This window comes from Theropithecus gelada, chromosome 15, assembly GCF_003255815.1.
Source record: "Theropithecus gelada isolate Dixy chromosome 15, Tgel_1.0, whole genome shotgun sequence".
NCBI lineage: Eukaryota > Metazoa > Chordata > Mammalia > Primates > Cercopithecidae > Theropithecus > Theropithecus gelada.
Window position 1 is genome coordinate 14,842,153 of NC_037683.1, and position 27,829 is coordinate 14,869,981.

Genomic DNA, 27,829 nt, shown 5'->3' on the forward strand with positions numbered 1-27,829 from the left:
GCATGGAGGGCTCAAAGACTTGAGTGGTCACCAAGCCTGTAAAATATGCCACGACATTCAACCGTGCCGTTCCTGAGGGAATACGGTTCTGACCCAAAACCTGGGTTTGCCTTCCAAAACAAAATTCTTCAGACAACAGACATTTTTTGGCTTAAACAATCTGCTGGTCTGTCTTGCTCCACTCTCTAAAGTAAGGAATACTCATGCTAACAAGAGCCACGAAATCACGTGCCACTACTCTGTGGCACCTACTGCACCACATATTTGGGTCCATCAGCTCACCCCATGACGTGGGCATTCCTGCCTTCATTTTGCAGATGAGAGTCAGGGTGGTGCAAATGTGAAGACCTGGGAGACAGCAGAGGCAGGGGCTTGAACACTGGTGCCAGCCTGGAGTTGGGGATGAATCTCGGCAGAAGCAGGGTTTAGCAGAAACCCTGCCTCTACCAAAAACACAAAAATTAGCCGGGTGTGGTGGCGCACGTCTGTAATCCCAGCTACTTGGGAGGCTGAGACACAAGAATCGCTTGAACTAGAGAGGTGGAGGTTGCAGTGAGCCGAGATGGCACCACGGCACTCCACACTGGGCGAAGAGTGAGACTCTGTCTCAAAAATAAATAAACAAATAAAATAAAATACTGGACGTGTCATTAAGGGAAGCTCCCACCAGACATGCAAGAACAGAGAAAGTTCCACCAGGCAGTGCACGTGGTCTCGGACCCCAGACACACACATTCTTCCCTCCACAGGCGTTGGGAGAATTCCTGCAGGGGCAGGTGTGGAAGGACAGGGCCCAGCTGCAGTCAGAACGACTCCATAGAGACCATGTCAGTCCTGCCTTTTCAGACACTGGAACCCATTAACCGGGAATTTTGTGCTGAACGCCCAGAAAAATCCCCGGAGCTTTGTTCATAGTTTTGGGTCAACATTGGATAATCATTAAACAAACGTGTGTGTGTTGCTGCCACACTCCCGTTCTATTCCTGGGAGCAGTAGAGACCCGAGTCCACTCACTCAAGGCCTCACGTTTCACCAAGGACTCCGCTAGTCCACACCCAGTATTGTATTGTTTTTGTTTTTATTTTATTTTACTTTACTTTACTTTATTTAATTTAATTTATTTTATTTTATTTTATTTTATTTATTTTTGAGACAGACTCTCGCTCTTCTCCCAGTGTGGAGTGTGGTGGTGCCATCTCAGCTCACTGCAACCTCCTCCGCCTCCCTAGTTCAAGCGATTCTCGTGTCTCAGCCTCCCAAGTAGCTGGGATTACAGATGTGCGCCACCACACCCGGCTAATTTTTGTATTTTTAGTAGAGACAGGGTTTAAACATGTTGGCCAGGCTGGTGTCAACTCCCAACCTCAGGTGATCCTCCCACCTCAGCCTCCCAAAGTGCTGAGATTACAGGCGGGAGCCACTGCGCCTGGCCCACATCCAGTATTTTAAAGATGGGGAAACCAAGCCACACAGCAGAGGTGTGACAGGCCTCCAGACATTCCATTATTTGCTCACTCAATGGACACACAAGTGCTGGGCACCGACCGCATGCTAGGCAAGCGGGACCAATCTCCATCCTCAATGGGGCTCTTAGGCATTGCATAAACTACAACCAGTGTGCCCGCTGTTTTGCAAAGCAGGGTGTGGAAACACAGGGAAACGTGTGTGCAGTCTACCTGGGGCATGGGATTTTTCCTCAGAACGGGAAGCAGTTCTGAGTGAAGGAATAGGGGCAGGGCACTGCAGGCAGAGGGCATGGCATATGCAAAGGCCTGGAGGCGAGGCAAGCCCTGTGCGAGTTGTGGGATACAGGCCAGAATGACAGCAGTGGCATCAAGGTTACAGAGGGGAGGCTCAGGAAGTAGGATCCACAGGGCACCGCTACAGCCTGCACATGGCTGGCAAGTGGTGCAGAGCCAGGGCTGGCACCCAGCTCTCCAGGCTCCCTTCCAGGGCTCCCTGCACACTACCCTCCCTCCTGCGATACCAAGTCTAGGTGGGTTTTACTCAATGGGTCATGTGACCAATCAATGCCTGAGATGCAGATTAGCAGCACATCTGTCCTCTGTCCAATGCTACCCGCGCACACTCAACTTCCCCAGCCCTGCCTGGTCGTCTCGGCTAACTGTGTCTTCAGGATGTGGGGAAGGAAACGCCTATAGAATCTCCTTCCCAAGAGGCCCCACTGAGGCTCCATTGCAGAAGTGGCATGAAATTTATGTTCCTGGCCCCAAGATGCTCTCTCTCATTCAGTATTGACTGAGCACCTACCACGTGCCAGGCCCTGGGCTAGGCACGGGAAGGATTCGCCTTGTCATCCCCAGCCTTCCCGAGAGGCACAGGGCTGGAACTGTGCCTCACACTTCACAGGAGAAAAGTGGGGCTCAGTGGGGCTCTGGGACTCCCTTGCTTGAGATCACTTGGCAGGGAGTTGTCAGGGCGGAAACGTCTGATCACCGGGCCTTTGCCAAAATAGATAAAGGCCCTTGGGGGAACAGGAGAGGCTGGGTTCCCTCCTTCCTGCCCCACAGGCTGCCCTTTGTCCACAAAGCGGGGGAGGCCGTGCTGGTGGGCGCTGCCAGGAATGGCGGGGCCCTGTCATTACTGGGAGGGGCCGCTCTTCCACCCAAAAGAGCAAAGCCAGAGCTGGCGGCCTGTGCTGGGCGCTGAGACGTTCTCAGCCCTCAGTAGTCCTGGCTGGTGTAGCCAAAGGACTAAACGCTGCAAGCCTGCTTTTAAAAAACATCGTGCTGAAGACCAAGATCTATTTATTCAGCACTCATCTTTGGGGCCTGTATGAAAGCGCAGGAACGAATCTGGGATGCAGAGAGTCAGGGGGACCCTGGCCCTCCCCTGTGCCCCTGAGTATTCAGTGGGCATGTCTGACCCACCCGCTGTGGCCTCAGCCTGGCCCTCACTGTGGTGACAGCGTTCCCCCGCCAGACTCTGCGCCTTGGTCTCCTGTCTCCTCCTGGGAATGAGGGCGGGCTCCCTGGATCTGCCCTCCTCATCCCTTACGCCCCCTGTAAGTAATGTTCCCCCCAAACCCTTGTCTATCTTGAACTGGGGCATAGGCCCTTACTTGGAGATACTAATCAAGTTACACTGGGGTCACATGGGATTAGGGTGGCCCAAATTCAATGATGGGTGTCTTTCTATGAGGGATGGACACAGAGACAGACGCACAAGGAAGAAGGCCATGTGGTGACAGAGGCGAGCACTGGAGGGACATGTAGACAAGCCACGGAACACGGAACAAGGAGGGTGGCTGGCACCCGCCAGAAGTCAGAAAAAGGCACGGCAGGTGCTGTGTGAGAGCCTCCGTGGGAACTGAGCCTGCCGCCAGCCTGATTTCAGGCATCGGGCCTCCAGGATTCTCCACGAGAGAATGAATTTCTATTGTTTTCAAGCACTCAGTTTGCAGTAACTTGTTATAATATCCCTAGCAAACCAACACGACCCACCACACACCAGGGCAGAGCCGGGGGCTCGTGCGTGGCCATGACTCAGAGGTTCTCGAGGCAAAAGTCTCCCCCAGGCTCCACTTCTGTGTCTGGGTGCAGAAGCACAACAATGGCTCCCAGGCCTGGGGGTGTCACAGGCCTGGACAGCTTCTCCCACATTTTGAAGGCAGACATAGGTTGCCAGATTTTTCCGGCATCTAAAATAAAACGTCCACCTAGTATTACCATCTTTCATAAAAGAAAGGACAGGCTGGGTGTGGTGGTTCACACCTGTAACCCCAGCACGTTGAGAGGCAGAGGTAGGCAGATCACCTGAGGACAGGAGTTCGAGATCAGCCTGGCTAGCATGGTAAAACCCTGTCTCTGCTAAAATACAAAATTAGCTGGGCGTGGTGGCACGCACCTGGAATCCCAGGTACTCAGGAGGCTGAAGCAGGAGAATTGCTTCAACCCTGGAGGTGGAGGTTGCAGTGAGCTGGGATCGCACCCAGACTGCACTCCAGTCTGGGCGACAGAGTGAGACTCCATCTCCAAAAAAAAAAAAAAAAAAGAAAAGAAAAAGAAAAAGAAAGGACAGCTGACATGGAAAGTAGCTATGCCAAGCCAGGCCTTCCTGTTCTTATTTCACCATGGGTCTGCGGAAGACTTCACACGGCCTGGGACTGGGATTTGGGAACCAGTGGACTCAGGCCACTGTGCTAGGTGACTTTTTCAATCCTGGCTGAGGAGAAGCACGGCTGGCCTCCTCCACTCTCCTATGAGTAGAAAAAGGGGGTCTCTCTCTCAGAAACGGGACCACTATATTCCAGTGAACATGAGGGTAATTCTAGTGAACTCCCTCTGAGTACTGGGTGATCTCCCAGTCTGAGGGAGGAGACCCCTAGGCCAGTCACGAGGCAGCCCGCTAGTGAGGAAGAAAAGAAAACACAAGTGAAGAGCGGGAGACACAGCAGGGAAGCTCTGATCTTTCTCAACAAAAACCAAGCAGGCCGGGTGCGGTGGCTCACGCCTGTAATCCCAGCGCTTTGTGAGGCTGAGGTGGGTGGATCACCTGAGGTCAGGAGTTCGAGACCAGCCTGGTCAACATGGAGAAACCCCATCTCCACAAAAAATACAAAAATTAGCTGGCTGTGGTGGCATGCACCTGCAGTACCAGCTGCTTGGGAGGCTGAGGTGGGAGGATCCCTTGAGCCCAGGTAGTCAAGGCTGCAGTGAGCCGAGATCATGCCACTGCACTTCAGCCTGGGCAACAGAGCAAGAACCTGTCTCAAGAAAAGAAAAAAAGGAAGAGAAAAAAGCAAAGTAAAGAGCGAAATGATGCACAATGTGCAGACGTCAAGGCTGAGGACCCCAGCTCTCTCTGCAGGGTCCTCTCATAAACCCGTGCCTGGCCACAGAGCGAGGGGCCAGATGCCTGGTGCTCCAGGAATATCGTTCCAAACATGTGGCCCTGGAGGCCTGATGACCCAATGGACTGGTCACCTCGTGCTTGCAAAACGTCACGCCCATGTCTGCCCCACGGTACCCAATGCCGGGACAGCAGCCCGGGGAAACATTCACATGAGTGTGAGGAATGTTTCTTCTCCAGCGACCCCAGGCGCTGCTGCCATCTCAGAGGACGCTCGGATGGTGGGGATGCCCTCTCCTGGAGTGCTCGGCCGGGACAGTCTCGGCGTGAACGGCAAGCCTCACTTGGATGATAAGGTCTGATGCCGTAGCCTTCCAGGCCCCGATTTCAACTCCCCTCCCTCCTGTTCTGCACGCCCAGACCGGGGGCAGGGTGGGCCCCAGTTCTCAGGAAGCCAGGAAACACACTCTTTTCTGGGCTAAATGCCCAGATTCCTCGAGCAGTCACAGGACACACTTTTTCTGAGCTGATCCAAAGCCACAAGCATGGACTGGAAGTTTCTTTGGGTGGTGTGAACCTGCAGGGACACAGCCAGGCACACCTGGAATTCCAGGCTCAAAACCGGTCCGTGAGAGAGGCCCAAGCTAATCCTGGGCAGGCAGGGGCTCCAATCCTGCCCTGGCACTGTGACCCAGGGACAGGCCTGCCCTCTGTGGGCCTCCATTCCTTTTTTGAGAAAACCAGGGTTAACCCATTCTGCCATCATTTGCTAAGCATTTCTTGAGAAGCTCGTGAAGCCAGGCACTGTCCGAGGGGTTGGGGACACAGGAGTGGGCGAGACAGAGAATGCCTTCCCCTCCCACAGGTTCTGCGTGGTCGGGAGGTAGACACAGACACGAGAGTGAACAGACGTGGTCATTTCAGACAGTGATATGCGCCTTGAGGGAAACGCAGCCAGGAAGTGACTGGGTGGTGCCAATAAAGGGCTGGGCTTCAAAGAGTTGCTGGGGCCATCAGACCAGATCATGCAGCAAATTCCTTGGCACATAATCAGCACTCAACAGATAAAGGGGTTCTCCTGTCCTCCCACTGCACAGGTGGGACAAGTGAAGTCAGAAAGAGAAAAGCTGGGCCAGGAGCGGTGGCTCACGCCTGTAATCCCAGTACTTTGGGAGGCCGAGGCAGGAGATTCACTTGAGGTCAGGAGTTTGAGACCAGTCTGGCCAACATGGTGAAATCCGCCTCTACTAAAAATACAAAAATTAGCCGGGCACGGTGGTGTGTGCCTGCAGTCCCAGCTACTTGGGAGGCGGAGGCAGGAGAATCGCTTGAACCCAGGGGGCAGAGGTTGCAGTGAGCCGAGATCGTGCCACTGCACTCCAGCCTGGGCGACAGAGTGAGACTCCATCTCAAAAAAAAAAAAAAAAAAAAAAAGGGGGGGGGGGAGGGGGGGAAGAGAAAGGCTGGAGCAGGCTGTAAAGGGACTAGGCTGGTATCAGGCCCAATCTAGCTCCATGTTTCTCAGGGGTCCAAGGGGGAGCTCCCTGCCCTGTTTGCCCCCATAAAGACCCTCCTGCTCTTTCTTGGTGGGAAAATGATGCCTCCAATATCACAGCCCAGGCTATCCCACCAAGACAGGTTGAAGCCATCCATTCTCCACCTGTTCCAGCAGACAAGTCTCCTCTCCAGGCCAGGCCAGAATTGAAATATGGGACACTCCACCTATTTGCTGGGAAACTTTGCCCAAACCGATCACCTCTCTAAGCCTCATTTTTGTGATGAGAAAACCAGGAAGGAGATCTACTTAATATGAGATTGTGTAGGCAAAGTGCCCTGGTACACAGGAGGCCCGAGATCGTGCTTAGTCCCCCCGCCCTGGTCTCCACTGATCCTTCCCCGCACTGAGGCAGGGGCTGGGGCAGGTGCTGTAGGTGACGGGAGCTCTCAAGGGAGTGGGGAGTCAGATGTGGTATGAAGATTTCTTTGCTGGGCATCTTAGCCAAGACCCTCAGCCTCTCTGAGTCTCAGTCTCCCCAGCTGTAAAATGCATCAACCAACATACATGAAGTCATTCAGCTGGTATCTGACGCATTTGCCTGCCCACCCTCATGCACCCATTTGACCTAAAAATATTCTGACCGCATCCCAAGTGGGCACTAAGTCCTGTGGTGGGCTAGGGGTGGGGATGTGTGGCTGAGCCCCTTGTTGGTGGGCAGAACCCAGTTTCCTCTAGAATCCCCCTGTAGCTACCTGGGTCTGCAAGGGAGTGAGGGCTTGTGGGCTAGCCTGGGCTCACCTTCCTAAGCAACCTCTCCTCCATGGAAAACAACGCCCAGACAGACCCTGGGAACGGCCCCTCCTCACTGCCTGGGACACTTCTGCTCACCTAGGGGAACCTACGAGCCCAGCCCACGCCCCCAACGCATACGAAGTGCCACAGATACAAACAGTCACATATCGCTTAACGACAGGGACACACTCTGAGAAATGCAGCATTAGACGATTTTGTCACTGTGTGAACGTCTCGGAGTTGACTTACACAAACCCAGACGGTCTCGCCTCCCCCACACCTAGGCGATAGAGTGTCGCCTGTCGCTCCTGGGCTACACACCTGTACCGCATGGTCCTGTACCGAGTACTGCAGGCGACAGTAATGAAATGGTCAGTATTTGTGGGTCTAACCGTGGAAAAGGTACAGTCATAAGATGGCATTATAATCTAATGGGACCAAAGTCACATAGGCAGTCTGCTGTTGACCACAGTGTCCTTATGTGGTGGTACATACTGTATTAAAACTCAAAGACGGCCGGGCGTGGTGGCTCACGCCTGTAATCCCAGTACTTTGGGAGGCCAAGGCAGGTGGATCACGAGGTCAGGAGATCAAGATCATCCTGGCTGACACGGTGAAACCCTGTCTCTACCAAAAACACAAAAAAATTAGCCGGGCGTAGTGACGGGCACCTGTAGTCCCAGCTACTCGGGAGGCTGAGGCAGGAGAATGGCGTGAACCCGGGAGGCGGAGTTTGCAGTCAGCAGTGATCGCGCCACTGCACTCCAGCCTGGGCAACAGAGCGAGACTCCGTCTCAAAAACAAAACAAAACAAAACAAAACAAAACAAACAAAAACTCAAAGACGCCCCTTCTCACAGCTTCACCTCAGACTTCTCCAGACCCAAATAAACAAATAAATGCAGGGAGGATCAAAATTCAGTCACAGGGACAACACAATGCACTCCCCACAGCACACACGGAGTAGGGCTCTTGCTGATTCACGAGGCAGCCTTGAAATCGGGGATACAAATGATTTCCGCGGCTGCCGCCGACCTGCCTGGATGGGGCCTGCGGGTGCGTTCCCGTGAACGCGGGCCTCTCTCGTCCCCAGGAATCAAAACCATTTCTCTGACAGGGAAGAGAGTAAATGACATGCAGAAATCAGAATTTAGGGAAGACAACACTTTCTTTCCTCTCCCCAGGCATTGCTGGGAGCTTCACAGATTTTATCATTTATTCTAACCAGTCGGCAGGCGTGGGCCTGGTTTTTCACAGGAAAGCTGAGAGAGGCTGAGGGTGCTGAGGTGAGAGCCCCCCACCGCCCCAACAACCAGCAGGAAAGGGTGGGAGTGGGTGGTGGAACAGGAGAAAGAGCTGAGGATTCTTTGTTTTGTTTTTGAGATGGAGTTTCACTCTGTTGCCCAGGTTGGAGTGCAATGGCGCGATCTCGGCTCATTGCAACCTCCGCCTCCCATGTTCAAGAGATTCTCCTGCCTCCGCCTCCCAAGTAGCTGGGATGACAGGCGTGTGCCAACATGCCCGGCTAATTTCTGTGATTTTTAGCAGAGATGGGGTTTCACCATGTTGGCCAGGCTGGTTTCAAACTCCTGGCCTCATGTGATCCACCTGCCTTGGCCTCCCAAAGTGCTGGAATTTCAGGTGTGGGCCACCATGCCCGGCCAAGCCAAGGACTCTTTTTGGGTGGAAGTGCAGCCTCAGGTAGCTGAGAGGTTCGGGAATTGCCACAGTGGCATCAACACCTAGGCCTCCCCACTGGCCTCTAAGTCCTCCCAGCCTTAGCACCATCATTTTCCACATGAGCCACCAGAAACATATTCCTAAGCCTCCATCGCCCCTTCCTTATCCACCTTCAAGGTTTCCGGGTTGCCATCCCTCCTGAGCTTAGCACTTAAGACCCCTTGACCCATCGAGCCCAAGTGACATCTGTCCTCCACCATGTCAGCTCCACAGAGCCACTTACGGGTTCCTGCAACCACTGTTTCCCACCTCTGCACCCTGCTCACACAGTGTCCCCATGCTCTAACTGCAGGCCCTTGCCACCTGGCCAACTCCTACTGATGTGAAGGGCGCTCTGATGAACAAGCCACAATAGCAGGAGGAGGAGCACTTATTGTTTAAAAAGCTAATAGTTAATACGTACATATCAATAGTAACATACTGTTAGGATTCGCGTGTGTGGCGGAGGGGCTGTGAAGATTCAGGCTCAAGCACTGGCCCCTCTGCACACACTCCAGCCACACAGAGACAACCACTGCTCCGGCCACCGTCTGCTCTGAGTCCACAGGGATTCACCGGCCCCTTCGATGTGCCACAGGGGCTAATACATTATTACTTCGTGATTTTTCTTTTTCCACTCTTGCTCTTAGGCTGACCCGATGGCTTCTGTGGGCCTCAGCCTCACCCTGCCCCCAAGACAGATCCAGGTATGGAGGGCCTGGGTCAGAGGAGAGTCAAGGGCAAAAAGCACATTGCCCTCCTTGACTGATGAGAGACTAAGACCAGGGACCCAGTCCCCTCTTGCCCCAGTCGCCCATCCGGAGATCATTCCGGAGACTCCGGAGCCACGGAAGCTCCTGGGGAGCACGTTTCCTGACTCGCAGCCCTGAAATCTTTGCTCCCTGATCCAGGAGTCTCCAGGCGGGAGCTCAGGCTGTGGACACCAGGCACCGGCACTGTTCTAGGCCACTCCCCACTTCTCCCCACTCTCCCCAGGACAGCGCCACTCCCTTCATCTCTCCTGAAGTTCACAGCACCCTCCCAGCCCCCCCAGCCTCCACGGGCCACACGCTGCTTCGGGGGGCCACGCCCCTGCTCAAAACCTTTCCAAATGCCTCCCGCACGATCAAACCCGACTGTCCTTTAAAGGATCGCTGTAGCAGCACAGTGGGTGTGTGAGTCACAGAGCCGGTTCCATTTGTCTCACTGACCTATCTGTCCCCAAAAGAGGCTTGGGTTTTGGACACACTGGTCTCAGTATCTCAGTTGTCCCCGTGGCCACAGGCCTGAGGAACAAACGAAGGGTGCATTCTCCCTCCCCTCACTACTGTCACCGAGGCCTTCGCCAGGCCAGGCCCTGGGCTGAGCGCTGAGACCACAGAGGAAAGTGGGTCTGTCCCAGCCCTGGAGGGGATCCTGGGGCAGGGGACTGGCCGTTAGTGGGCCTCACAGGGTTGGGGGGGCCATGCCAGGGAAGATGCCGAAAGGGCTATGGGGGCACCAAGCAGGGGTTTCTAAGCAGTGTGCTGAGGTCAGAGGAGACTCCCCAGATGCAGTGATGTTTGAGACGGAGAGACTCCCCAGAGGCAGTGATGTTTGAGACAGAGAGAAGGAAAGCATTATAGACCTAGAGAGCCTGGAGCTCCGCCCGGCAGAGGACAGGGCCCGGCAGGCAGGGGCAGGCAGCCAGAGTTGACATTTCTGAATGCCGACCCCACTACCCATGGGTTCTGGGCTCCCCGACTGTCATCAACAGGGTTACCCCTCCACAGTGCTGGGAGCGAAGATGAGGAAACCAAGATTCAGGCAGGTGAAACCATGACTCAAAGATATCCAGCAAGTTAGTGACATGGATGAAATGGCCCTGGTTTAAATAAGTGGGCACCTAGATCTCATCCCTAGACATTTAAAAATATGTTTTTAAAAACATTCACTGTAGGATTCCAACTGTTGGCTCTTTGGGGGCCGCAGAGCCTTCATCAATCCTTCCTTCTGTTATGTGTGCTGTGCACAGTCTCACCCTACTGGAGTTTCCTGGGATGGAAGTGTGGTGAGGCACACAATGAACTAATCATGAGAACGGAGCAGGGTTGGTGCCCCTGGGGTCCCTGCTCAGGTTAAGAATTGTACTAAGTTAGGTCTGGTCCTTTTCACACCCATCTCTTCATTCCTGTGCACAAAGCAGGCACTACTAATCAATGCCAGTCTCCAAAGCCTTCTCAACATGGCATCTCAGGCAGCCCCTATCAATCTATCGACCCGGAACTGGAGAGGACAATGATTGCCAGCCCTGCTGCAAACGGACATGCAAGATGGCAAGCACAGTGTGTCAGACCAGTCAGCTCCCCACCTCCCTCCCTCATCCTCAGGATCCCAGACCCCTGAAATGCTATCAGATGTCCAGATGGAATACATGACATTCAGCATTGTCCTCGACCAACATTCTTATATGAAAGCAAAAAACCCTCCAGATGTCTGCTCACTTTCCCAGGGAATTGGGAGGTGATGCTGGGACAGGCTGCTGACAGGTACCTGGACTGTGAGTCCTTGCTCTGCTGCTTCTTGGAGCCTCAAGGAGGGGCACTGCTGGTCCTCCGCGAAAATGGACAGACTGAGGTTCAAACTTCAGCGCTACTGCTTATGAGCTGTGTGACTCAAAGCTTAAGTGTCCACACTCTCTGGGCCTCTGCTGTTTCATCTAAAAATGAGGACAGAGATACCAGTCCCCAAATTTTGGCCAGTGCAGTGCCAGGCATCTGTGAGCAGCCCGTAAATCCTGGGTCCCCTCCTTCCCTTCTTCTGAAGTCTAGGGGCTATGGTACACAGGTGTCAAGCTCCGTTCACATCTGCCACTGGGGCCATCACACGCCCTGCCACTGCGAGGCTCACATGGGATATGAGCAGGAAGCAGATTGGATGGGCCCTGCGGCCTCTATCCTCCATGGCCAAGGATCTTTACCACCCAAGGAGGCATCCATGTGTAAGAGTTTTCTCCCTCTCTCTTTTCCCTTCCCCTCTAAGCAAAACCCCCGGCGGCCAATCCTGCCTCTGTCCCCAAGGCAGTTCCAAAGGGCCCATCTCATCCTGCAGAAGTGATGGCAGTAATTCCATTAATGGGAAGCAAGATGAATGGTACCCTGTGCCCAAAGTGTATGAGGCAAGATGGAATGGGGGGGCCCTGGGGGGAAGGAAAGTGTTGCTGGAATTCACCCTCCGCTGGGGCCTTATTAGGTCCTGAAAGAGCTGCCGCACTCGCTAAAACCTGCTTTTGCCAGCAGAAGCCTCATTTTGCAAATATACAACAAAAAAACCCGTAAATGGGAAGAAAACCCTGAAGATGACGCTCCCCTGCTGCAGCGAGGCTGCGAGCCGCGGCTCAGAACTGAAGCCTTTAGCCTCCTCAACTCCCGCTTTAAATAAATGGCCTAAATGCCAGCTCACCATTTCGTGAATATGGAGCACGGCTGCTTCTTTGCCGTTTAAGGACTGCTTGCCAACGGTGGGATGGGATAGCTTTGGAAACATTTTGTTATAAAAGGTTTGCCTGTTCCAGATGCTATAAAACCCCATCACCCTGGCTGTCGGTCCCAGGAAGGGTGGATACGGGCCCCTCTGCTGTCACAGACACACGTGCCCTGACTGCCCGCTGTCATTTCTTAGGTCTTCTCCTGCCCTGAGAATCGGTGGCATTTTGAAGGCAATTTCGCTGTGGAATGAGTGTCCATTTCCACAAGTATGCAAAGGGTTCCGTCCCCGCCCCCGTTCGGGATCAAGCCCTGAATTGTTCTTCAGGCCTCAGTTTATCCAAATGCAGGATGTTGGGGAGGCCCAAGCTAGTCCGAAGACCACCATGGATGATGCAGACAGAGCAGGTGGATGTGGAATAAGGCTGACCGGGGCTGTGTGACCTCGGCAAACCACACAGCCTCTCTGAGCCTCCACTTCCTCATCTGTCACATGAACCTCACAGCCTTGGAGCAAGGAGTCAACACAATCCTGGCTCATGCAGAAACGGTCATTTTTCAGGCCAATTTAGCACCAACAATCTGTCTGTATTCTTCTCTGCAGAGCCCTCCTGCGGCACCCAGCATGGCCCTGACACATGGTAGGTGTCCGCTGAGAGTCTAGTGCTTTGAGCAGAACCTGTGGTTTTTCTGCTGCCAAGAATTAAAAAAACATCATTCACACCAGGACAGAGTGGTTCCGAGAGTGTGGTCTGGAAGCCACGGGCGTGGGTTCAAATCCTGACTTGGCAGTGGGCACACTGGGCACTCTTGGGCAAATGATGCAGCCTCACTCAGCCTCCCTTTCCTCACCTGTAAAATGAATTAATAGGACCTGCTTCTCAAGGTCACCGAGACAAGTCGATGCGATCACATGTGACCAGGGCCTGGCCCAGGCAGGTCCCCATGACCAGCAGCGTTAGGGGGAGCGGTTCTGAGTCTTAGGAGAGCCTGGGGAAAACTCCCAAATTGCAACTAGAAAAACTGATTTCTCAAAGACACCTTGAAGCAAAGCCAAGCCCGATGAGGCCTTCCCAGGACCCTGGGAGTGCTGGAACCTCACACAAAAGGCAGCATGTTAAATCCCCAGGGACTGCCCTGTAATGGAAGGAAGACATTGAAGGAACTCCATTCTTTGTGGCAGCCATGGGCCACCACGCTGTCCCAGCTACCTCTCCCCAGTGCTGCCTGGCCAGGAACCCTGCACCTGTTTCTTGTTTAGGAACCATAACACCAGCCTTGTTGCAGGCAGGGACTTCATGCCTGGGGCTCATTACTGTATCTCAACAGAGCACTTGGCTCTGTGGGATAAAATGAATGAACAAAGAAAACAAGCAAGGGATGAATTCCTTAGAGAGGGCAATTCTGGGCTGAGAGCCCACCAACATGCCCTGACCTGGGGAGGTGCTCCTGAGAGTCACAGGGGCCACCAAGCTCCGATCTCACCCCACACCATGTTGTTTACCATCAACACAGAGGATCAAATGCCACTTCTGGGCCTGGCGTGGAACTGAGGACTATACACCCTTACCACAATGGATCGGGAAAACCGCCCCAGAGACAGGAACTGCTATTACCCCTTGCTCCACAAATGGGAAAACGGAGACCTGAGTGGGTGGTGACAAGCCCAAGAGACACGGTGAGCACAAGGTGGGTGTGACTCACGGCCAGGTGTGCCTAACTCTGCCGCTGCCACCTGTCTCTCTGGGCAGAAGTACAGCCACAGAGCTGGCCAGGCCTTGCAGGAGAAAAGCTGGAGCCGTGGCCCTGAGATCTGCTTCCTGCCAAGAACAAGGGTAACTGCTCAGGGTCAGGAGTGGACAGGCAGCAGCACTGAGGTCTGGCCCCTGTCCTGCCCCCACACAGATGCAGCAGACAGTGGGGGCAAGAGGCCCAGCCCGGGAGGGACCTCAGCCAGCCAGTGTGCCTGGGATTCACATGCAAAGAGTACTAACTTTGGGGCCAGGGCCTGGGTTCAAATCTCAGTTTCCAAACTGTGTGGCTTACAGCTTTGGACTGGCAGCTTCATTCTCCGAGCCTTAGTTAAACTTCATCTGAAAAATGGGATCAGCTCAAAGCCCACGAGGATTAATGAAGGCAACACGCGGAAAGTACTTGGCCAGGTCTCTGGTGCACAGTGGGGACTAAGTACCCCGCACCTGAGCCTCCTCATCCATGTTTTCAGAGTAATCAGACGTCACTCCCTGTGGCTGCTGAGCCTCCCCATTTCAGGGCTGGGAACAGCGTGATGGCTGGTGGAATCTGAGCTCCTTGCCCTCTCTGATCTCTGGGGCACCGTGTGTTTGGCGCTGTTCCCGTGTAAGAAGGCTGGCAACTGCGTCACTTGATTTCTGACCCTTGTCACTCAAGGAACGGAAGTCAGAGGGGATGGGTTTGTTAGTGCAAAAATCTCTGGCAATGATGTGAGAGATTAAGTCAGGGAGGGCTGACCACAGTGTGTCTTTGGCACCAGAGGCTCAGGAGAGCTCCTGGCTGGCCGACTATCCTGCCGGGGCCGCAGTCTGCAGACAGTGCTTAACACAGAACTTTCCCTTCAAATCAGATCTGGCCCCAGCCCCATGGAGAGAACCAATAAAAGGGCCCTGCTCTGTGTGAAATGTGTGTGTGGGTGCTATGGCCCCTCCCATCAGGCTGGCTTCATGTCCAGGTGACCCAGCCCTGCCCTAAGAAGGGAGCCCCAAGCGTAGGGCTTCATGCTGCGCTTTCACTGTCCTGAAACGCTTCATGTCATCTTCGAGTTTGTGTTAAGTGGAGTCTGGTGGAATAATGCAGCATGTGCTGGCAGCACAGAGTCTCAGCTGCCTCCCCAGGATGGGTACTCAGCTGCCTGCTCCCCCACCCGCTACCCGCAGCAGGGGCCCAGATGCAGGCAGGAGGGTCGGGGGCAGGTGCGCCCACACCCGTGAGGTCTGCGCTCGCCCTGCAAGTATCTTGTACCCAGGGGGTGAGACATTAAATAGCAAACAAAAAACATCATGACAGATGGAAAGAGAGATTGCAAAGGAAAGGAAAAAACTTTTTTTCTTGTTTTTTACTATTTTTTGAATAAGGGAACTTGCATTTTCATTTTGCACTGGGCCCCACAAATTTTGTAGCTGGCCCTGTGTTCCATTTTCATGGCCTTCTGACTTGTACCCTCCCACTCTGGGGACCTAGGGACACCCCTAGGCCTCTGCAGAATGGGAAGACACCATTAGGTCTAAGACCATCACTTCCCAAGAGGCTTCTCGGACACTCAGCCCCCGCCCTGTGGGTCTTGTGGGGTGAATTTCCATGGCTGGCCGTTTATTGCCGTCTTGTGTGCCAGGCCCCACTCCAGGTGCTGAGGATGTCTGATCAACCTTTCGAGACCTCTGTGCTGGAGGGGATCCAGGTCACAGAGCAGTAACGCAACAGGCAGAACCAACAGCGGCAGATGTGGGGGGATGGAGCACACAGCGGGATGGGGGGCATGGAAGGAACGGCCACTGCAGCTGGCACATTCCAGGTGGCTTCCAAAGGCAGGGATGCTGCGGTTGGCTCTAGGAGACTCCTCTATAAAAGGGGAACACCTTGCCTTAACTGGCTGGACGGTGGCAGACTGAAAGGGCTGTCAGTTGATTCCTCCCAGGGCACTGCAGGGAGAGGGAGAAGATGAGGCAAAGCCTCAGGGGCTACAGGACACTTGTATGGGGGACAGTCTGCAGTAAACTCCCTTAACGACTCTGCAAAACCAACAACAAAGAGAAGGGCAGAGGCTCAAGAACCACGTTTCCTGAGCACCTACTATGTGCCAGGCACTGGGATGCAGTGGCCCTTCCACACTACTCCCTGCCCCTCCTGGGCTAGATATTCATTCCTTGTGCCTTCCAACCCCACCTGACATTTTACAGACATCACCTTCCTTTCCTGTGATTTAGAAAGTTCACTGAGGCAGGCGGATCACTTGAGGCCAGGAGTTCGAGATGAGCCTGGTCAACATGGTGAAACCCGCCTCTACTAAAAATACAAAAAAATATTAGCCAGGCGTGGTGGTGGGTGCCTGTAATCCCAGCTACTTGGAAGGCTGAGGCAGGAGAATTGCTTGAACCTGGGAGGCAGAGGCTGTGGTGAGCCAAGACCATGCCAGTACACTCCAGCCTGGGTGACAAGAGTAAAACTCTGTCTCAATTAAAAAAAAAAAAAAAAAGTCCAGTTAGTACCAAGCAAGGGGTCACCCAGGCAGGGGTGGAGGGTTTTCGGATATGACCTGTCACCCCTAGAGCAGCAGGGCACAGTAATTAAGAGCTAGAATGCAGAATGGGGTCAGCCTGGATTTGCTCCTGAGCCACTCGCTGGCTGTGGGGTCTGGGGTGGACCACTGCCTTGACTGGGCCTCAGTGTCCCCTCTGTACCTTGGGGTTAATAAGAACCCCATCCTCTGGGGATGCTGTGATGATTAAATGACATAGTATCAGTGAAGGGTATGGCACTCAGCAAGTGCTCAATAAATGTCAGCCACTGTTTTTGTCATAAAACTCCAAACATCACATCAGAAACCCAGGCATCCTGTGACGCTTCTCAGGATCACAGGAATCTGCTCCCTCCTTTCCGCATCTGCCGAGACTCTGCTCTGAGCCTCCTCTCTCCCCCATTGTCATGTCGCATCAGTCCATAAATATTTAAACAACATGTCATCAGATTATTATAACATATGATCTATAGCACTGATGTGCTGCAGTTCTGTGCATTTGGGCTTCATTTTGAGAATATCGAGACATAAAATATTTATATATTTAGCCAACTACGCGATCTCACATTCTGTCTCAAAATGCTGGGTGGTGGCAAGACGCTGAACTGAGACACAACGTGTGAAGCGGATGCCTTGCTCTCACGTCGGTTCCTGGGGCATCTGGATTGTTTCTGATTCCTTCCGGGGATGTCACCACGTGGCCTGTGAACAGTGGCTGACTGGGTATATCACACCAAGCAGAGAGAGGGCTAGGACCAAAGACCCCATCAAAACACCACAAGTGTCCAAACAACTACGGACGGTGCCATTTGCATTTCTGTGCCTCCACGAGTCTGCACACAGTAGGTGGTCTTTACATGTCCACTGGGAAGTGAATGCATTCACCTGCGGCACACAGCACACCCTGTGGGCTGGCACACAGTAGGGACTCAGTCATATTTGTTCTGTTTCATTCCACCCCCAGTGCCCAGCACCAGGCCAGGTACATCAGCAAACAGTGCTGGATGAATGGCAACTGAAGGAATAAATGTGTGACCAGATAAACCACTTAATTAGCTAATAAATGAATGAGGGATAATGACTCTCTATCTGATGGTCCAAATTACACTGTGTAAGACCCTCCTCCTAAGAAATAAAGGCTCTCCAGTAACCTGTGCTGGGTAGGAAAAGGGTTTTTTTCTGGGTAATTAAATATCTCAATTGCTAACATTAGCACATCACAGTGACCATATGTCCTCACTGTGTAATTTCAAAGATGCCACCCCATAAGCCATTTGAGCATCCAGGGACTTCGCACAGCAGACAGCATCTTCCAAACCACCTCTCCCGTCCCTGAATGGCACTAAATACTTCTACAGATCACTGCCCCTTTGGGAGTTTGGAAAGTGGGGCCATGATGTATCTCACCTACAGGTGATCAATGTCTGAAGACACAGAACACCATAAAGGTCTGTATGAGTGAAAAGTGTTAGCTCGGAGTACAAGCACTTTCTCTGCACATTTCCCTAGGAAGATGGGGCAGGTACCTCATCTGATTCCTGCATGTTTCCCCAGGGGCCAAGAAGGCGTGTGGTGCTCAGCCATCCTTTGCTGAATGGTGCCGTGAAACCTGGTCACGAGGCTTCCTCATTTCAGGGTCCTGGTGCCCAGTCTAGGGGCAGCCCAGCACCCGGTGTGCCCATTACCCCTTGGAGAAAACCACCGAATGTCTCCCAAATGCCACGCTGTCGCCACCAGGCTGGCTCCAAGAGCAGGCGGCTCCCACACTTGTCCCAGCCTCTGCACAGACAAAAACTCAGTCCTCATTTCCTCTTGGGTTAGGTAAGGAGGCTGGCATTTTAAACAAACACAAAAGGCCACTACATTCCCCGGGGAGATGAACAAAGGAAATGTACACACACTGACTCAGTCCGGCACGCCGGGCCCACTCGAGGTCCTGGTGTAACTGAATCCAGGCGGACTCGACCGGACCTGCCAAACCCAGGGGCGGGTTCCCTCTCCTCTGCTCCCTTCTGTGTGCCATGTGGTGCCCAGTGATCCTGCCATCTGGGCATCCACCCTGGTGGCCCGCCAAGGCCACATCAGCTACAGAATCTTTCCTCTTTCAATGCTGGGTTTCCTGCTTTCTAAGACGGGGTGGAATCTGGGGTCCTGCTTATTTGCTGAAAAGTCATGTCTGTGCCACGAGGTGGCTTGCTTACCCTTTCCTCAAAGCAACCCCCCAAAAAAATGCCCTCTCAACAAAATAAGTGCGTGCTTGGTAGAAAATGCAGCTTTAAGACACAGCACTGACCCATTCCAACCCAAAGCCCTCCTATGCAGACATGTGGGAGCTGCCTCTGCAGGGAAGGGGCATAGGAAGGAGAGCCTGTAACTCTGGGAGGTAGAGCCCTTCTGGGCTTAGGTCCCTCCTCATTGGAATAATTCCAGGATGAGCATTTCTCTAAGAAACCTCTTCTCCCAGGGAAGGGCCAGCTCAGCTCAACTCAGCCCTGCGCAGCCTACTGAGGGGAGTGAGGAACGTTTGCTAACAGATGCGTTCACTCCATATAAACATTCTCCAAAGATCTTGCCGCGGCGTGTCCACTTAAAACTTCCCATTCACTCAATAAATATTAATTGAGCTCCTCCTATGTGCCAGACACGATGCTGGGCATAGAGAATACCGTTGTGGTCCACAGACCCAGTCCTACCCCCTCCTGGAGCGCACGTTCAGTCTGTGATGCAGGTTACAACTATGCGATGACAAGACGGATGTTCAGGGACCCTGGCATGGTACCTGGGTGCACGCTGTTCCTTCCAGCTGCCTACGGGCCCTCACCCAGGCCCTGATCTGGGCAGCTCACAGCCCACATCCTGGTCACTTCCGGAGGGCAGCCTCTGTCCTCCGATTTGCAGCTCAGACCCCCAGGCTGTGGGTGTCCTCACAGCACTCACGCTGATGCTCGTCAAGTACCACAGATCCTGGACTCTCTGGGTCTCTGCTTCCTCATCTATAAATTGGGCATAATGGTACCCACATCACAGCATCACTGGGAGGATGAAGCGCGTTCCCTCAGGTTAAGGGTTAGATTAGAACATGAGCCACGGCAAGTGCCTGGTAAGGCGATCTACCGACGGGAGCAAAGGCCGAGGAAGCAGAAGGAAGTTCCACAGCCCCGGCTCTCACCTCCCAGCCCCACTTGCCTCCCCACCCTGGGGTCTACCTGCCCTTCACCCCAGCCTTCTCAGGCCTCTGGCAAACCCCACGTCTCCCTCCAGGTGGGTTCAAACACCGCTCACCGCCGCAAGCTCTCCTACTTCCCCAGAGAGTGCATTCCAAAAGACACCACCTGCAAATCGATCAAGAGCACCTAAGAAGGGGTTGTGACAGCCTCTGTCCCCACCAGGTGGTGAGAGGCCAATGGGTGGGGCCGTTAGAGGGTCTTTGTGCGGGCTCCCAGCACAATGTCTGACACAGGACTTCTATCCGGACATACGTCTTGAAGGAATGAGAGAATGTGCCACACACCAGCCAGCACAAGCATCTCTGGTCAGCAGAAGAGAGTCCCCTTAGCCCACACGACAGTGGAAGGTCTGTGTTTTTGCATCAAAACTTTTCACCCGCAGTCCAGGCCCAGGTGTCACAACCAGAGTCTTAGCCTGAAAGTTGGGACAGTGATCTGATTTAGGCTACACAGCAGCAGGCTGCATGTGGGACCGGAGGCTGGTTATGATGTCTCTCTGGGCCTCAATGTCCCCATGTGTAAAAGGAGACGGTTTTCATGCTTTTATTTATTTTTTTAAGCAAGAGAAACTTGTCTTTTTTTTTTTTTGAGACAGAGTCTCGCTCTATTGCCCAGGCTGGAGTGCAGTGGTGCCATCTCGGGTTCAAGTGATTCAACCTCTGCCTCCCGGGTTCAAGTGATTCTCCTGCCTCAGTTTCCCGAGTAGCTGGGATTACAGGCGCCCATCGCCATGCCCAGCTAATTTTTGTATTTTTAGTAAAGACGGGGTTTCACCATGTTGGTCAGGCTGGTCTCAAACTCCTGACCTCATGATCCACCTGCCTCGGCCTCCCAAAGTGCTGGGATTACAGACGTGAGCCACTGTGCCTGGCCAAAACTTTTCTGTTTAACATTTTTCTCAGATAAATTTAACCATTTTAAAGCAAACCGCTCGATGGGATTTATTACAATCACAATGTTGTGCAACCACCACCTTCATCTGGTTCCAAAACATCTGCGTCACCCCAATAAAAACCCATGTCCCTTAAGCAGTTGCTCCCCAGTATGCCCCCCGTCAGAGGCCCTGGTAACCACCAATCTGCTTTCGGTCTCTGTGGATTTATCTATTCTGGCTATTTCACGTATCTTAAAATGACTCCTATGCAAAACCTCCTTATGTAAAACAGGCAACAGGAAGGTGGGTTTGCCCCCCGTCGCCTCCCCGGAGCTCACATTCCTCATTTTTAGTGGCCTTTCAGGGAAAGCTCTGATGCCAGGCACCATTCTTTGCAGAATTCTTTTTTTTTTTTTTTTTTTTTTGAGACAGTGTCTCGCTCTGTTGCCCAGGCTGGAGTGTAGTGGCGTGATCTCGGCTCACTGCAGCCTCCGTCTCCTGGGTTCAAGTGATTCTCACGCCTCAGGCTCCCGAGTAGCTGGGATTAAAGGTGCACGCCACCACGCTCAGCTAATTTTTCGTATTTTTAGTAGTGATGGGGTTTTGCCATATTGGCCGGGCTGGTCTCAAACTCCTGACCTCAAGTGATCTGCCCGCCTCGGCCTCTCAAAGTGCTGGGATTACAGGCATGAGCCACCAGGCCCGTCCTGGTCTTTGTGACTTTTAGATTACCTTTTCTGTCATATGGTACAACCTCTTAGCAGAATGCTAATCCTAAAGTTGAATTTCTAAGGCACATCACCCCCAGGGGTGCTGGAGGATCACAGGGCTGGTGCCTGGTGTCACTGGCTTGTTTTGCGGATGAGGGAGTAGGGGCTGGGCCCCCATGAAGCCCTCCTTGCATGAGATGACTGCAGAGGAGTGAACCTCCAGAGCCTGGTGACACCTTCTCCTGGTGACTACAGCTGGGTCTAGGCTGTGACGAGCTGGCACAGAAGCCGCCCCACAGGGATGGCCACTTCCAGAGGGCAAGGATCTCTCCACCGGCTCAGGAAAATGAGCCAGTTTAAGGGAAACTCAAACGGCTTTGCAGGGGGCGGGTGCACAAAATGTGCGGGACTCCCTCAGGCCTTGCTATGCAGACCTTTTCAGGAGGACTGCTGGGTGAAGAGGGCTGCTCACTTCTGCCCCACAGCCAGGCCTGTGCCAGCCGCTCCTGTCAGCGCAGTCCTCTGCAGGGCTGACGCTGTGTAAATAATTAACAAAACATCTGCCTTGCTTCATAACACACCGTGGCTGACACAGCTCTCAGGGCCTTCAGAGACCTCCAACACCACACCGAGGACTTATGGCCTTGCCTTGGGGGGGTGGGTGGGGACAAGAGCAGACACTGAGAGGCAAACATTTTCTTGAGGTGCCACAGGGCCACCCTGGTGCTTAAATCCTGCCTCTTTGCAAACTGCACTGTCTCCTTCCCTTCCGTTTTGGGAGCCATGATCCTAGGAAGGTGCTCTGGCGGAATCCAGAGGGGTCCCCGGCACCCACTTCCGGACTTGTTTAGGGCCTCAATACAGGGGCACTGGAGACATTCTGGGCCACGGACTATGGGTCCTGGCTGAGTGACCCTGGGTGGGTCCTTGGTCGTTAAAGCTTTTCCATGTCTCTCATGCAATCTCGGGGAATGGGCATCAAGCACTTACAAGGTGCTGAGCATCTGAAATGCATTATTTCACTTAGTTCCTCCCCCAAACTTTCTGAGGTCATAATATCGTCCTTGTTTTCCAGATGAGGACACTGAGGTTCAGAGCAGTGGGCAACGTGCTCAGGAGAGGCAGGTCTGGGACTCCAGCCTCATTCACTCCATCGGGTGCCCGAGCCCAGGCTCTCAATGCGGTTGCAGGGGAGCGCCTTGTTCTCTCTGAGCCTCAGGTTCCATTCTGTGAAACAAACGGCTGGCGAGAGTCCTTCCGACTCCAAAAGTCCACAATAAATAAACCCAGTGCTCATCTCAACCCCAGCGGGTGTGTGCGAAGCTCTCTGGATTGGGAGCCCAGTGGATTCCTCATCAGCAGCTTGGATTCATTAGAGCTGAAGGTCATGTGCATCCAACCTTTTGCAGGTGTTTCCCAACAAGCCCAAGTTTCAAAGACGTTGAGGACAAGGAACAAGAGAGGGCAGGCATTCGAGAAGGGGCCTGTGGACTAATTCCCATACTGCCACTCACCTGCAGTATGGGAAGAACGCGCCTCTGGAACATGGAGTTCTTCTTAAAGGGATCTCTGTTCACCCGGGTCAACACGACCCACCCCGCAAACCTCAGCCTAATTCTGAAGCACGAGGGTTAAACAATTCGGGGAAAATGCAGGCACTGCAGGCTCTGAATGGCAACTTCCCTCCCCCTTCCCCTGTCCAAATTCCTTCACACTCTATGGAATTCCCACATAAAGCCCCTTTTTTCTTTTCTATGAGGTCACCACCACGCAGATGTCTAAGAGAAAGAAAGAACGGCTCCGTGCAGATCCAGGCCACTGCAACTGAATGCATTTCAGATCTTGGCCACCCCATCTTTCAATTCCCATGGCCCCCCCCACTTGCCCAGCCACAGCTACAGTGGCGGTGGCCAGTCAGGTCTGGTGGGGTGCTGTGATCCTGCCCCTGCTGAAGGCCTGGCTAGAAGACCTGTTTCTTTACCACCAGACCACCCGAGAAGCCATCTGTGGAAAAATCCAGAACTGGAGACAATGGCGCAGCCCGTGTGTGTGGGTCTGTGTCCACACAAGCAAGTCCTGTTAGAGGGACAGATGTCAAAATGCTAGCTCCCACCCCAAGTTCAAGTTCCCAAAGTTAATGTCACAGGAAATTACACCACCAACGGATTTGCCCCGATGTCTGGAAGTCAAGTCTGAGAAGGCCATTGGTTTAGTTCAGCTTTGGCCAAGGGAAGGGACCAGCTCAGACAGGAATGAGGGAAAGTGCTGGCCTGATTTTTTTTTTCTTTTTAAACTAACATTTTCCCCAAAAGTTATCTTGCCATTACCCAAGCGTCACAAGTGAAAAGACAGCCAAATACCAAAAAGCCACTGAGGCCCTCAACAGTGTCTGCTCATTTCAAAGCCATCTCACAGACAGCCAGGAGGTACCCTGGCCACCGCAGACCACCCCTCACTCCAAGAGCACTCCTGCTCCCCACAGCTCCATGTTCCGTGTAAAGTTCCATGGCATGTGCACGCCACTTCCTAAGAATGATGTCAGCAAAAAAAAAAAAAAAAAAGATAAAAACGTGGAAACAAGGACTATTTTTACCTCCCCAAATCACAGGCCAGACGGGAGAAAAATCCATCAATGCCAGAAATGTGGCTGAGCCTTCGCACAAGATCTATTATTTCACACCTTAAATTAACGCATCTCAAAGCAATTTGCAAATGTTCGTCAATTTGCAGAACATACATGGAAGGGAGAGAAATACCTTTTCCTTTCAACACCGAACGACACTGGCGGGGGGCACAACACGGCCCAAACCACATAGGTCCTCGCACACAACATTCATTTCAAGCACACGTAGTAGAAGCCATGATCCAAATGGAAATGAGCAGGGAAAAAAAGGCAGGCAGGGGACTTAAATGACAAGTGACAAGAAGCCTACCTAGAAGGGATCACGCTGTCAGATATTTAGGACTGTGAGTCAGGCCCGTGAAGGTGACATCGGGGGGTCAGAACGCCGGACTCTTCCTGTGAGCAGTGTCCCAGCCTCATCTCCACACAAGTCTGGCAGTGGCTACCCGTATTTAATCTTGGATGATTCATCAGGGCCCTCCACTCTCCACCCTCCAACTCCCTTGCTTGGTCTAGCCTGAGAAGAGGAAGGAAATATTCTTCTCTTTTTGACAACTGTTTTGACACTTCCCCTATGAAAAGTATCTGGGGCACTTAAAGAAAAGAAAAAATGTGAATGGCGGCCCTTTCTCTCCAGTAGCTCTGGCCCTGGGCGAGGAAGGCCAGCAGTACCTTCTGGAAGACCTCTCCCAGGTCTCGCGCAACCCAGCCCTGCAGGAACCTAGCCTGTCTTAACCTACTTGGCTTTGCAGCATGCAACAGAAGCAAAGCACGACAAAGGCAGCCAGATGTGGTTTAAGGTGAGGAACTCTGGAATCAGAGACGTGGGTTCGAATCCCGACTCTGCCATTTGCAGGTTTATGACCTTGCCCAAGTTACTTAACCTCCCTCTCTGTAAGATCAGGAAAATGACACTGAACCTCAGCGCAGGCCAGGCACCCAGCCCAGTGCCTGCCACCTTCCTAGTACAGTGGGGAGACCATGGGCTTGGCTCAGACAAGCCTGGGTTCAAATCCAGGTCTGCTCTGTATTGGTACATGGTCTTTGGCGCATTCTCTCATCTCTCTGTGTCCCAGTTTCCTCGCCTGTAAATGGGCATCATGATGGTTCCCATCTCAGTGTTGGTGAGTGGACTGGGGGAAATACGGCACTAGACGTAGCACACAGTATATCCTCAATAAATGGGGACATGGCCGGGCATGGTGGCTCATGCCTGTAATTCCAGCACTTTGGGAGGCTGAGTTGGGTGGATCACCTGAGGTCAGGAGTTTGAGACCAGCCTGGTTGGCCAACATGGTCAAACCCCATCTCTACTAAAAATACAAAAATTATCTGGGTGCAGTGGCATGTGCCTGTAATCCCAGCTACTCAGGAGGCTGAGGCAGGAGGATCACTGGAACCCAGGAGGCAGAGGGTGCAGTGAGCTGAGATTGCGCCACTGTACTCCAGCCTGGGCAACAGAGACGTTGTCTCAAAATTAAATAAATAAGTAAAAGTAAATGGGGACCATCTGTCATGGTGCTACTTTAACGAAATTATGCAGGTCACGTCTCTGAACCTCGGTTTCCTCATTTGTGAAATGGGGATAATAAACCCTATCTACGATGAGAAGAAAACGAACGGATGTGTGTTAAAGTCCTCAGCACCAGATCTGTGCACCTCAGCCAGTCAAATACCATATCCCAAGTGCAGTGGAAAGAGGAAAGGCTGTGAGGTTGGGCAGGTGACTTAGGATTCTGCCCCCACCTCCTCTCAGCTGCCCCAGGACACAGGCTTGACCCCCGTGTGCCTCAGTTTCCTTGTGCACAAAACCAAAAGCATTTTCTGTCGCAGAAGAGCACTGGGAGATTCACACCCCCTAGAACGGCTCCCAGCACACAGTCCCTTCTGCTCCGTAAATGGGAACTTCCTCCCCATTTCCCTCCTCTGCCCTTGTTCAAACCCACCAGAAATGCCACCAGTTAAAGCCGGGCGCTCCATTTCTGGAAACCCAAACAGCTCTAAATCCAGACCAACCTGGGTCTAAGGCCTTCAGTCTGAGACTTTATTTTGTGGAGATACAAACTACTTTTTAGTCATTTCCGAAGCAGACGGGACGGCAGAGGCTGACAAACCACAGGGACCATTTTAAATCCTGGGCCTTTTCTTCTGGGAAGTTAGGCAAGAACCTTCCCAAATGTTTGCCCATCAGGCTTTCTGCCAGGGAGTGACTCATTCCACGGCTCCCCACAGGCATATTTTATTTGGGGGTGGGGGATGCAGGGAGGGCTTGGCCTTGATGGGGGAAGGAGAGGGGACATTTCCAGCAAACCCAGAAGGTGTTTTCTTTTTTTCATTTTCAGGACAAAAAAGAAAAAGAATGTGGGTCTTTTTTGCTTCCTTCCAGGTTTTGTTTGCTAAAAGAAGACGTCCAAAGTTCACTCGGTAAGCTCAAACTCGCTGAGTCCGGGGCAGGCGCTTCCAGCCGGCTCTGCGTCCCTTTCAATGAAATTCTTCTTCCATTAACGACACGGTTTTTAAACGTGCCTTCAAGACCTGCCTGCACGTACTGTACACCAAACTAAGGCGACATTTTCCCCCAGAAAAGGCAAGATGAATTTGGAAAAGTCAGAGCAAGTAGGGAGCTCTGGAGTTTCTAAAGTTTGCCTTAAAGCAAGTAAGACTTTCAACTGCAAAGATTTTCAACAGTTAGAGAGTGTGCACACACACACAAAAGCCTGTCAGTCAAAACTGCAAGGACAGACCTCGAAAGCTGGTGTTCCAAGCCCGCTGTGATCAATTTGTTACCGTCCTGGGACTCACACTTGGAGCCTAAGCAAGGTATAAATAAATCAAAAGATCCATCTACTTAGCAAGGCGGGCAGAGAGGCACCCACATACACAGGCAAGTATAAGGTCAGCCCCCCAGGCCTGGCTGGAAAGAGTCAAGAACAAAGACAGGGGAGCCCGGAGGGTATTTAGGAAAACACCGTCCTCGGGTGCCCAGACGCCCGGACGAGGCCCACCACAGCCTCCGCTCGCCCAGCCTGTATGTGCAGAGAGGGTCCTGCCAGTGGCCCTGCCACAGCCTGGTTTTGAGACCTTCGCCTCTGTCAGGCCCAGCCAGGCTCTGAGTCTGTCCTCCCGGCCCCTGGTTCACCAGATCAGGCCCAGTCCCGACCCCCAGCCCATGCCAGGCCGCTTCTCTCTCCATGGGCTCCCTGGCTTGGGGGCCATCACTGTGCAAAGGCCTGGTGGGCGCAAAGGGGGCCCTCAACCTCAGTAATAAACACGCTCGCGCGGTCCTGCACACTCGTTATACTCACACCCACACAGGCACACTTTCGCCCTCCTGGGCTCACGCATGTGCGTGCACACAAATCACTTTGGAATGCACACACGTGCACACACACACTCCCTGAGACCCGCACGTACTCCCTGCGGCGCCCGGTACACTCCTCCGCCCGTCGTCCCCACTCGGGAAGTGGGTAGCGGGGAGCCATGCCCGCGTCCCCGCACGCACTCACCCCAACAACGCCACCAGACGCTCCGGGGTGCACACGCACACCCGCCGGGGACGCGCACACCCCGGGACACGCGGACACGCCGCCGCCCCCGCCCGCCCTGCCGCCGACACGCTCAGCCCAGCGCGGCCACACGCGCGCCCGCCTCCCGCTCTCCCCCGCGGAGCCCCGGGCGCGCGCCCGCCCTCGGCCCGGCTGGGGGTGACGGCCCAGCCGCCCGGCCCCCGCCCCTCCCCGGCCCGCGGGGCCCCACCGGCCCGGCCCCAGCCCCAGGCTACTCACCGGCGCGCGGGCGGGCTCGGCTGCCGCGGGGGGACCGGTGCGCCCGAAAGCTTCTT

The 27,829-nt window shown here is 53.4% G+C and overlaps 1 protein-coding gene and 1 long non-coding RNA gene across 4 annotated transcripts in view; one reads left to right on the top strand and one right to left on the bottom strand.

The window, feature by feature from the left end:
- The window catches only part of NEK6 (NIMA related kinase 6), a 97,538-nt gene that overhangs the window by 69,024 nt on the left and 685 nt on the right, over positions 1–27,829 (bottom strand). Inside the window, exon 1 of one of the 3 annotated variants that reach the window (XM_025360659.1) lies at positions 27,774–27,810. The exons of 1 other annotated variant lie outside the window; for it this stretch is intronic. The gene's annotated coding sequence lies outside the window, so the exon portion shown is untranslated. Of the gene's footprint in view, positions 1–27,494; positions 27,603–27,773; positions 27,811–27,829 lie in introns of those variants that run through there. One more of the 3 variants, XM_025360658.1, reaches the window with a different exon arrangement.
- On the top strand, positions 24,714–26,644 carry LOC112608653. The gene is made up of 2 exons (XR_003116026.1): positions 24,714–24,788; positions 26,375–26,644. It is a non-coding gene; the product is annotated as an uncharacterized LOC112608653 (long non-coding RNA).